At 44.9% G+C, this 12,638-nt stretch overlaps 1 protein-coding gene across 1 annotated transcript in view; it reads right to left on the bottom strand.

The window, feature by feature from the left end:
• The window catches only part of LOC110509317 (electrogenic sodium bicarbonate cotransporter 4-like), a 35,707-nt gene extending 32,358 nt beyond the window's left edge, over positions 1-3,349 (bottom strand). The window contains exon 1 of the mRNA XM_036967899.1: positions 3,232-3,349. The gene's annotated coding sequence lies outside the window, so the exon portion shown is untranslated. The remainder of the gene's footprint in view (positions 1-3,231) is intronic.
• Between the last annotated feature and the right edge of the window lie 9,289 nt (positions 3,350-12,638).

Below are 12,638 nucleotides of genomic sequence, written 5' to 3'. Positions count from 1 at the left end.
TCATGTAATGGACATACACAAAAGAGTCCAAATTGGTGAAATGAAGAAACAATAACTTGTTTCAAAAAATTCACTAACAAAAAAAACAAACGGAAAAGTGGTGCACACATATGTATTCACCCATTTGCTATGAAGCCCCTAAATAAGATCTGGAAGCAACCAATTACCTTCAGAAGTCACACAATTAGTTAAATAAAGCACACCTGTGTGCAATCTAAGTGTCACATAATCTGTCACATGATCTCAGTACATATACACCTGTTCTGAAAGGCCCCGGAGTCTGCAACTCCACTAAGCAAGGGGCACCACCAAGCAAGCAGCACCATGAAGACCAAGGAGCTCTCCAAACAGGCCAGGGACAAATTTGTGGAGAAGTACAGATCAGGGTTGGGTTATAAAAAAATATCTGGAACTTTGAACATCCCACAGAGCACCATTAAATCCATTATTATAAAATGGAAAGAATATGGCACCACAACAAACCTTCCAAGGGAGGGCCACCCACCAAAATTCACAGACCAGGCAAGGAGGGCATTAATCAGAGGCAACATACCCCAAGCGACTTACAGCTGTAATCGCAGGGGGCTGAATAATTTTGCACGCCCAATTTTTCCGTTTTTGATTTGTTAAAAAAGTTTGAAATATCCAATAAATGTTGTTCCACTTCATGATTGTGTCCCACTTGTTGATTCTTCACAAAAAAATACAGTTTTATATCTTTATGTTTGAAGCCTGAAATGTGGCAAAAGGTCGCAAAGTTCAAGGGGCCCGAATACTTTCGCAAGGCACTGTACAGGGAAATTCTTGAGGGAAACCTGTTTCTGTCTTCCAGAGATTTGAGACTGGGACGGAGGTTCACCTTCCAGCAGGACTGCTAAAGCAACACTTGAGTGGTTTAAGGGGAAAAGTTTAAATGTTTTGAAATGGTCTCGTCAAAGCCCAGAACTCAATCCAATTGAGAATCTGTGGTATGACTTAAAGATTCCTGTGCACCAGCGGAACCCATCTAATTTGAAGAAGCTGGAGCAGTTTTACCTTGAAGAATGGGCAAACATCCCAGTGGCTAGATGTGCCAAGGGGGGGTGAATAATTATGCACGCTCAAGTAAAAAAATATTTTGCATCTTCAAAGTGGTAGGCATGTTGTGTAAATCAAATGATACAACCCCCCCCCCCAAAAAACAATTTTAATTCCAGGTTGTAAGGCAACAAAATAGGAAAAATGCCAAGGGGGGGGGGGGGGGGGGTGAATACTTTTGCAAGCCACTGTGGCCTCCAAGATCTTCAAACACTTAAGTAGAATGGGCTAGAGAAGTTAAGCCAGGTCTCCCTGATTATTTATCTCAAAGGGATTTCCTGGTTTAAATGATGGTTAAAGGAATAACCCCGTGACTACCCGTTCAAACCACACAGCAATCTGGTAACCCCGGAGATCAATTGGTGACTGACTGATTGAGAAAACTCAATGGAAAACCACAGCTGCCCTGAGGATGATGACACAACAGAGAGAGATGAAGAGGGAGATCAGTGTATGGGGACATGCTCAAGGAATTTCCCTCAAAAGGATCTGTAATGTGATGCACAGTTAATAATCCACCCCTAACTCCTTTCCCATAGACACTTCTTACAGATCTGAAAGGGTCGGATTGGTCTAAGGAATATGGCAGAAACTCCATCTGGGCTAGGTGGACCTATACTTTCAGGCTTAAACCCAATCCGATTCTTTCAGATCTATGAAAAGTGTCCAGGGGGGGATAGGGGTTCATTTCTGACTGGGCAACAGTGTATGCAGTGAGACAACATATGCAACAGATATGTAATGATTTTACATCTATGCCCCTGTGTGTGTGTGTGTGTGTGTGTGTGTGTGTGTGTGTGTGTGTGTGTGTGTGTGTGTGTGTGTGTGTGTGTGTGTGTGTGTCACACTCCCAGTGTTTTTCTAGGCTGATCAATACCTCTGTCAGTCCTGATCACCAGCTGGGCCCTGAGCTCCTGATCACTGGGTGTGAAGGACATGTTTCACACCCCACATACACCCTAGTTGCTATTCATTGGAAAGACAACTCTGAACATGGAATATTTTGGACTGATTAGGCCTACTAACAATCCCAGTGGTAGGCTTACAGCTGGGGTGCCCAGCGTTGGTCCTTGAGTTCCTGCTTATTTGGGGTTTGATTCCTTTGATTTATAATTATTTTCTACCTGGCAGCCAGGTGTATGCATTTTCATTCCATAAAATTGACTGATTCATTAAGTAGCAGGGAGAAATTAAAACCAGTGGAGCTGGAGGGCCTTAGATTTGCATCCCTAGTCTACATCTTTCACTGCATCACAATTCTCATATTCTCAAATTAGTCAAATTAGGGTCATTCCATTCAGTTTACTTCCTGAGTTGAAATGGAATTGACCCAAACCCTTAGCTTGGTAATGAGGTAGAGCAGATTACGCAATCAACCCATGCCAATAGTTCCGAGTCCCTGTCACTATCACAACCAACTGGCGTTGAGCTAAAACCGAGATGAAAGGATTCTAAAATCTCTCAGATCTATTCTCAGACCTCCAGCTTTCGCACATATTATACTCTCCCCACAACAGCACACCTGATTCAACTTATACGGTAATTATCAAGCCCTTGATTTTGTCAGGTGTGCTGGTGTGTGGCTAGAACACATATGTGCCCTGAACCGTGATAACTTCTTTCCACGGCGAACTAACAAAGCAACACAACTCGCAGAGAAACAGCTCATGTTCTCAATATGTACTGTAGCTCATCTGGCCATGGTATGCTATATCAGTACTCGTCTCATTGGTAGCATGATATGCAGTTACTCTATCAAATACTCTCCTGTCTTTTCAATATGATCCCCAAAGGCTTAAAATAATGCAATAAATGTAAGTAATGGCTGGGCCAGATTTCCAAACCGTCACTGATCAATTAGATCAGGATTTTTTTTTAAATGACTCTCATAGTGTTTCATTAAACCCATTCATCTTTCAATGTAACAAAATAAAACACTCATGGGCAAACACAGCAGAATCCGGCCAAACTTTTTAAACAAAGAAGTTTACCGTCTCTCTCTTAAACCGTCAAAGAGTGACGTTGTCAGAACAGGCAGACCAGTTTGCAAAGAAAACATATTCTCATCCAATCAGAAATAAAAGGAGAAAAAAACTCAACCCCTCAAACATGTTTTGAACACCATTCAGAAGAGAGGCAATCAGAATGTATTACCTGAGCAGAGGGCTGGAGTTGAGCTGAGAAGAGTATTGCAGTAAAGGAGACGCAGGTCTCAATGTCACTCTGGGCTCTGCTGCATCCAACTGTGCTGTGGCAGGGCCAGATAGTTGTAGGATCTCCTTCCTGTGTGTGTGTGGACTACCCTGTACCAGGGCTTGTGTGTTGAGTGTGACAGAGGCCAGTGATGTATGCACTGATCCAGTCATGTTCCCCATCACCTCTCTCTACTGGGCCCAGTAACATGGCCTGGGGCGCGCATGTACACACACACACACACACACACACACACACACACACACACACACACACACACACACACACACACACGGGTAGCCTAAGATGGCTTGATACCGAACCAAACCTCAGAACAGTCGATTTTACAGCCTCATAGTTGTACCTCCATACAACTAGTCAACCCCACAGGCAGCCAGTGAAGTAATATACTTTTTTAGAATAGTAAAAAAATTAAAATAGGTTGACAGCCATGCGTCCTCCGAAACACAACCCTGCCAAGCCACACTGCTTCTTGATACACTCCTCGCTTAACCCAGAAGCATCAATGTGTCAGAGGAAACACCGGGCAACTGGCAACCAAAGTCAGCATGCACTACTCCCAGCCCACCACAGAGAGTCACTAGAGCGCAATGGGGCAATGACATCCCAGTCAGCCAAACCCTCCCCTAACCCAGATGACACTGGGAAAATTGTGGGCCACCTCATGGGTCACAGCCAGCTGCGTCACAGCCTGGGATTGAACCCAAGTCGGTAGTAACACTTATAGCACTGCGAGGCAGTGCCTTAGACCGTTGCACCACTTGAGAGGCCGAAGTAATACATTTCTAGTGTTTCTGTAAGGTTTTTCTGAGGTGGAACTTTAGAAGGATCGAAATACTGCACAAAGCAGCAGGGAATTGAGGAGTACATGAATGGAATCCTAGAATTAGAATAGATTCTCAATTCCTCTCTCTGCAAACTTTTCTACCACCCTCAATAGCTACTGCCATGTGTGCAATGTTCTTTTCAGATCGAAGGGACATTGTGTATGCAATATAACAGCCTGGAGAACTATTAGGCCTACTGCGTGATGAAAAAAAGATCTATAGGCCTTGCTAGATCTAAATAAATCAGTGTAAACTCCTGCAATTATAAACCTGTGCGGTCGTTCACAGTCTCGATTTCTATGAGTTGATTGGCATGTATTTATTGGCCACACGCCCCACCCATTCACCCATCAGAGGGCGGGAAAAGAGGGAGGTATACTGCGAATTATACCAAGAGCTTCAAGGTTCTTGTTCACAGTCAAATTGATCCGTCTGCTGTCCTACATGCTTAAAACCATTCTGCACTTGTCATAGTAGTTTATTGATCTGTGTGTCCTGTCACTGCTGCGGATGAACCATTCTATTCCGATCTGATTGGGCCTACACCCAATGCATGTTCACTATGGATATCGATCAGATATCGATTGATCAAAGCGTATCAATGGACAGGATATCATTTACTGATTATGTGGTGAATGGGAGCATGCCACATTTCAGCATTCAGCGTTTGATATACGCCCACGCCCCATTGAAATAACTAACCTACCCTTGGGTAGCCAGGGAGGGACAAATGTTTAGGCTGGACCACATAGAATTGATGTGATACTGGCCTGCCATTTCCACTCCAATAGGTGTCGCTGGCCACCCAGACAGCGGACTATATTTTCTCCACTTCTAAATTCTAATTCATATTGTTGTCGGACTCCGGGCGGATGATCTTTGAAGTCCCGCAGTTAATCAGCTGTGATGTCTATCCTCTAACCCAGTGTTCACAGACTAGCTACAGTTGAGCTGACGACAACCTCACACACACACTTATAGACCCCAGCTATTGACTGAATAGGCCTGCGGACTCGACACTCACCATAGTAGTAGACTGATGTCGACTCGGCTAGTGATCCCAGCAGGGCAGCCGCCGCTTCAACAATCACGTCAAACAGATGTATTTCTGCCCTGCTACATTGTGACACCGTCGGGCCTCCAGCATTGACATCAACCATTGAGGGAACACTTCCTTTGAAATCAATGAAAGCTGGGGTGTATTCATTACGCCGATTCTGTGGTAAAGCCTTTCTTAAACGGAACGAAACGGGGACCTACCTGAATTTGTCTAATAAAAACGGTATTTTAATTTGGCTAAATGATTTCAACCCTGCTATAGAGTACTGCAGTATGAGTTATAATACCCATAAAACCTAACGGTCAACAGGGAAATGTTTCAAATCATTTTTCCACCATACATTTTTCTCACAGGGGATTTTAGAAACACTTGAAATAAGGGCTGTGTTTACGTGTAGGCTCACCCTGGTGTGACGTTTGGATAACCGTGTACCTCTCATATCAGCAGTTATCATCATCATCATATTACAGAGATAGGGAGCATTAATAACTAGAAAGGCTACATGAATCCTCCCCCAAGGAGACATTATAATAGCATAGAGATAACCATCTTCCATCTAACCCAGTCATATCCTCTCAGCTAGTTAATATATCACAGAAATATTAGTATAACGATATCATACAAAATCAAGGTTATAATTGTAATAATATAATGGCCTTTCCAAATAGCAGAGGAAATAAATAATGGTTCAATCTTAGAAAGTACATAAGCAGATAGAAAGAGCAAAACATCTTCTGTTCTCTAGGGTGCAGTAACAGACAGTCTTTCTCCCTCGCTCTCTCTCTCCCTTACGATCTCTATTTTTGGTTCGTCACTCTCCTTGTCCCTCCCATACCCCTCACACACACAAGCGCAGGCACACACGTACACACGCAAGCCCATGCACACACTCACACGCACGTGTGCTCAGAAACACGTGCACATTGTCGCTTCCTTATCTTTGCTCATTAATATTCATTAGCGGGCGACATCACTGCTTAATTAATCCGGCTAATTTGCATATCTCTCCTCAGAGTGATCCAGTCCTATTTCCCATTAATAGAGCCACTGGATTACCCTAATTCTGTTGCGCACGAACGCAAGCATGCACATGCATGCACACACACACTCAAACAAAGGTGTATACACTCAAACACACACACACATACACATTCAAATGCAAACACTCAAACATGAACAGACACACAGATGGCTTGGTTTTTCATGTCTGATGAGAGGGCGAGATACGGAGAGGACATACAATTGAGAGCATCACAATGCACAATGCACACAAACACACACGCCAGAGAGGAGACAGATAAGACACAGTTTTGTACTCCACATCACATCATACAGACAGCATATACATAGTACCAGTAACGCCTGTCGTCGGAATGAGTGGACCAAAGCGTAGCGTGAAAAGTGTTCATGATTTCATTGATCAAAGAAACACTCGAATAAAGTGACAAAACGAAAGCGAACAGTTCTGTCAGGATAACAGATACTAAACAGAAAATAACTACCCACAAAACACAGGTGGGAAAAAGGCTGCCTAAGTATGATTCCCAATCAGAGACAACGATAGACAGCTGTCTCTGATTGGAAACCACACTCGGCCAAAAACAAAAAAATAGAAAACATAGAATGCCCAACCCAAATTATTTAGAGAAATAAAACGTCTCTCTAAGGTCAGGGTGTGACAGTATCCCCCCCCAAAGGTGCGGACTCCCGGCCGCAAACCTGAACCTATAGGGGAGGTTCCAAGTGGGCATCTACGCTCGGTGGCAGCTCCGGTTCGGGACTTAGCCCCCGCTCCCTACGCTGATCCCTCCGCTTCTGTGGAACCGGACCGTGGATCATCACCGGAGGCTCTGAACTGGGAACCACCGCTGAAGGTTCCAAACTGCAGATCGTCGCCGGAGGCTCCGGACTGGGAACCCCCGCTGGAGGCTCCGGACTGCGGACCGTCGTTGGAGACTCCGGACTGCGGACCGTCGCTGGAGGCTCCGGACTGGGGACCGTCGCTGAACGCTCCGGACTGGGGACCATCGCTGGAGGCTCCTTGCCCTGGATTTTCACTGCAGGCTCCGGGCCATGGATCATCACAGGAGGCTTTGTGCCATGGATCATCACTACAGGCTTCGTGCCATGGATCATCACTACAGGCTCCGGACCATGGATCATCACTACAGGCTCCGGGCCATGGATCATCACTACAGGTTTCGTGCCATGGATCATTACGACAGGCTCCGGGCCATGGATCATCACTACAGGCTTCGTGCCATGGATCATCACTACAGGCTCCGGACCATGGATCATCACTACCGGCTTCGTGCCATGGATCATCACTGGAGGCTTCGTACCATGGACCATCACTAGAGGCTTCGTAGAGCCGGAACAGGTCTCACAGGACTGAGGAGACGTACTGGAGGCCTGGTGCGTGGAGCTGCCACAGGGCTTACCAGGCTGGGGAGACATACTGGAGGCCTGGTACGTGGAACCGGAACAGGTCTCACCGGACTGGGGAGATGAACTGGAAGCCTGGTGCGTGGAGCAGGCACCGGATACGCTGGGCCGTCGAGGCGCACTGGAGGTCTAGAGCATAAAGCTGGCACAACCCGTCCTGGCTGGATGCCCACTTCCGCCCGGCAAATGAGGGGTGCTGGCACAGAGCACACCGGCCTGTGAATGCTCACTGGAGACACCTTGCGCATCACCGCATAACCCGGTGCCTGACCAGTCACACGCTTCCCACGGTAAGCACAGGGAGTTGGCTCAGGTCTAAATCCTGACACCACCAATCTCCCCATGTGCCTCTTGGGCTCCCGTTGTTGTCGTGACTCCTGGTCTCGTCGCCGTTCCTCTAATTCCTCGTATCTTCGCCGTTCCGCTCTTGCTGCTTCTATCTCCTCCCTTGGACAACGATACTCTCCAGCCTGCGCCCAGGGTCCTTTTCCGTCCAGGATCTCCTCCCATGTCCACTCGTCCTTTTTACCACGCTGCTTGGTCCTTCGGTGGTGGGTAGTTCTGTAACGCCTGTCGTCGCAATGAGTGGACCAAAGCGTAGCGTGAAAAGTGTTCATGATTTTATTGATCAAAGAAACACTCGAACAAAGTAACAAAACGAAAGCGAACAGTTCTGTCAGGATAACAGATACTAAACAGAAAATAACTACCCACAAAACACAGGTGAGAAAAAGGCTGCCTAAGTATGGTTCCCAATCAGAGACAACGATAGACAGCTGCATCTGATTGGGAACCACACTCAGCCAAAAACAAAGAAATAGAAAACATAGAATGCCCACCCCAAATCACACCCTGACCTAACCAAATAGATAAATAAAATGGCTCTCTAAGGTCAGGGGGTGACAGTACCAGTCAAAAATGTGGACACACTTACTAATTCCAGGATTTTATTTTTACTATTTTATACATTGTAGAATAATAGTAAAGACATCAAAACTATGAAATGACACATTGAATCATGTAGTAACCAAAAAAGTGTTAAACAAACAAAGTATATTTTATATTTGAGATTCTTCAAATAGCCACCCTTTGCCTTGATGACAGCTTTGCACACTCTTGGTATTCTCTCAATCAACCACCATTCTCTCAACCAGATGAAAAGGTAAACCTTCCTAAATGTTCATTTGTGGAGTTTCTTTCCTTCTTAATGCGTTTGAGCCAAACAGTTGTGTTGTGACATGGTACCGGTGGTATACAGAAGATATCCCTATTTGGTAAAAGACCAAGTCCATATTATGGCAAGAACAGCTCAAATAAGCAAAGAGAAATGACAGTCCATCATTACTTTAAGACAGTCAATACGGAAAATGTCAAGAACTTTAAAAGTTTTTTTAAAGTGCAGTCGCAAAAGCCATCTAGCGCAATGATGAAACTGGCTCACATGAGGACAGCCACAGGAAAGGAAGACCCAGAGTTACCTCTCCTGCAGAGGATAAGTTCATTAGAGTTACCAGCCTCAGAAATCAGCAATTAACAGCAATTACCTCAAACTGCAGCCCAAATAAACGCTTCACAGAGATCAAGTAACAGACACATCTCAACGTCAACTGTTCAGAGGAGACTTTGTGAATCAGGGCTTCATGGTTGAATTGCTGCAAAGAAACCATTACTAAAGGACACCATTAAGAAGAAGAGACTTGCTTGGGCCAAGGAACACGAGCAATGGACATTAGACCGGTGGAAATCTGTCCTTTTGCCTGATGGTTTCAAGTGTCTATGTGAGACGCAGAGTAGGTGAACGGATGATCTCCCCATGTGTGGTTCCCACTGTGAAGCATGGAGGAGGAGGTGTGGGGGTGCTTTGCTGGTGACACTGTCTGTGATTTATTTAGAATACAAGGCACACATAACCAGCATGGCTACCACATCATTATGCAGCGATACGCCATCCTATCTGGTTTGCGCTTAGTGGGAGTGTCATTTGTTTTCCAACAGGACAATGACCCAAAACCCACCTCCAGGCTGTGTTAGGGCTATTTGACCAAGAAGGAGAGTGATGGAGTGCTTCATCAGATGACCTGGCCTCCACAATCACCGACCTCAACCCAATTGAGATGGTTTGGGATGAATTGGACCGCAGAGTGAAGGAAAACAGCCAACAAGTGCTCAGAATATGTGGGAACTCCTTCAAGAATTTTGGAAATGCATTCCACCTCATGAAGCTGGTTGAGAGAATGCCAAGAGTGTACAAAGCTGCAATCAAGGCAAAGGGTGGCTACTTTGAAGAATCTCAAATATATATTTGACTTTGATTTGTTTAACACTTTTTTGGTTATTACATGATTCCATATGTGTATTTTTATAGTTTGATGTCTTTCACTATTATTGTACAATGCAGAAAATAGTAAAAATAAAGAAAAACTATTGAATGAGTAGATGTGTCCAAACTTTTGACTGGTACTGTATAGTGCATTCAGAAAGTATTCAGATCCCTTGAGTTTTTCCACATTTTGTTATTTTACAGCCTTATTCTAAAATTGAATAAATATGTTTGTCAGAAGCTTCTAAAACTATGACATCATTTTCTGGAATTGTCCAAGCTGTTTAAAGGCACAGTCAACTTAGTGTATGTAAACTTCTGACCCACTGGAATTGTGATACAGTGAATTATAAGTGAAATAATCTGTCTGTAAACAATTGTTGGAAAAATAACTTGCACAAAGTAGATGTCCTAACCGACTTGCCAAAACTATAGTTTGTAGTTTTGGCAGGACACAGGACATTTGTGGAGTGGTTGAAAAACGAGTTTTAATGACTCCAACCTAAGTGCATGTAAACTTCTGACTTCAACTGTATATACTGAGTGTACAAAAAACAGTTTAACAACTTTATGGACACATGATATTGACTGATCAGGTGAATCCAGGTGAAAGGTATGATCCCTTATTGACGTCACCTGTTAAATCCACTTCAATCAGAATCATTGCAGATGAATGAGAGGAGACAGGTTAAAGAAGGATTTTTAAGCCTTGATAACTTTGAGACACGGATTGTGTATATGTGCCATGCAGAGGGTGAATGGGCAAGACAAAAGATAAATGCTTTTCGAAGTGTTTGGAACTCTATTGGAGGGATGCGACACCATTCTTACACAATAAATTCCATTGTTTGGTGTTTTGTTGATGGTGGTGAAAAACTGTATATCTGTCTTATTTATTCTCTGATTGAACAATGGTTGTTGTGTCTCTGTCTTAATCTCACTCACAACAAGAGCAAAATTCTCATTTTGCCTGCACATATCCAATCAATCTTCTCAGGACCAGATTTTATTGCGTTCTCATTCCCTCCTCTCTCTCTCACCTCTTTTTTTTCTATGTCTCCGGCTCTTAAATGTAATTACCTACGTGTGACTGGGAGGCTGAGAGACTAACCTAAGGTTCCAGGTACTTAGGCGTTCACTCCACACCTCCATCTCTCTTTCTCACATTCATCTTTCTTTCTTTCTCACTGCCTCCATCGCTCTTTTGTACATTCCGATTTGGAGACCTGTGTGCCAAGGGTCTGTCTGGAGGATGAGATATTTGTTTTAGTCTATCCCACATCTCTGGAAGAGGAGATGGGTTACAACCCCCCTCTTTGTAACTTTCCATTACTTCTCTTTCCCCCTCCCTTGTTTCCCCTCCTCGTCTCCATTATTCCCCTCCCTCCCACTCCCCTCCTCCACTTCCTTTCACTTCCCATCCATCTCTCTCCTCTACTCTCCCCATCCCTCTCTCTCCTCTACTCTCCCCATCCCTCTCTCTCCTCTACTCTCCCCATCCCTCTCTCTCCTCTACTCTCCCCCATCCCTCTCTCTCCTCTACGCTCCCCATCCCTCTCTCTCCTCTACTCTCCCCATCCCTCTCTCTCTACTCTCCCCATCCCTCTCTCTCCTCTACTCTCCCCATCCCTCTCTCCTTTCCTCTCTTAAGGTGGATTGTGTTGTTGTTCTGAGTAGTATTGGCTTCCATTCCCCTGTGTTCCATTCTGATGACAACCCTGTCTGGTCAGAGAGAGAGACAAAGGGAGAGAGAGAGAAGGGGGGGCAGGGTAAGACAGAGGGGGGGGGGGGGGGGGGGGGGGAGCGAGAGAGAGAGAGAGAGTGGGTTTGAGGGAGAGAGAGAGTGGGTGGGTTAAGAAGAGAGAAATGGATGACAGAGCGATAGGAAATTGTGATAGATAGTGAGCAGCGAAAGAGGAAGAGAGCAGATAGACAGAGAGAGAGACAGAATAGAGTAAAGCAATATTAATGCAACCCCTGTCTTGTAAAATAGGCTTTAAATCTCTCCAGCCTTGAGATCCAGACAACACAATATTTATAGCGGGAACTCACACAGACCACTCTCCCTATTGATGCTCCCTCTCTCTGGAAGAGTGGGAGAGAGGGACGGAGGAAGGAGGAGAGATACATGAAGGTAAATAGGGAGACTGAGGAGGAAGGGAGAGAAGAAATGAAGAGAAACACTTGAAATAGTCTTCCTTTTTAAAGTGTTTTTGTTGTTGAATTTTACCCCTTTTTCTCCCCAATTTCATGGTGTCCAATTGTTTTTAGTAGCTACTATCTGTCTCATCGCTACAACTCCCGTACGGGCTCGGGAGAGACGAAGGTTGAAAGTCATGCATCCTCCGATACCCAACCAAGCCGCACTGTAACCCGGAAGCCAGCCGCACCAATGTGTTGGAGGAAACACCGTGCACCTGGCAACCTTGGTTAGCGCGCACTGCGCACGGCCCGCCACAGGAGTTGATCACAACAGATTTCCTAAATTAAAATCACTTTTAGATGATTTCCTCCAGATTTTACAGTATTCCATTTCCAACAACGACAAATCTAAAAAATATATACATTCATTGTTGTTGCTCAGAAAACTTGGGGGGCCGTGGGCCGCCTATTGGTGGAATCACGAAGGTTGAGATGTAGCCTGGATCGGTGTGTCAGGAAGGGAGGGTCATTTAAATGCAAAAATTTAGAAGGT

Source organism: Oncorhynchus mykiss, chromosome Y, assembly GCF_013265735.2.
Source record: "Oncorhynchus mykiss isolate Arlee chromosome Y, USDA_OmykA_1.1, whole genome shotgun sequence".
In the NCBI taxonomy this organism is placed as follows: Eukaryota; Metazoa; Chordata; class Actinopteri; order Salmoniformes; family Salmonidae; genus Oncorhynchus; species Oncorhynchus mykiss.
This window is presented reverse-complemented; position numbering and strand designations above follow the sequence as displayed.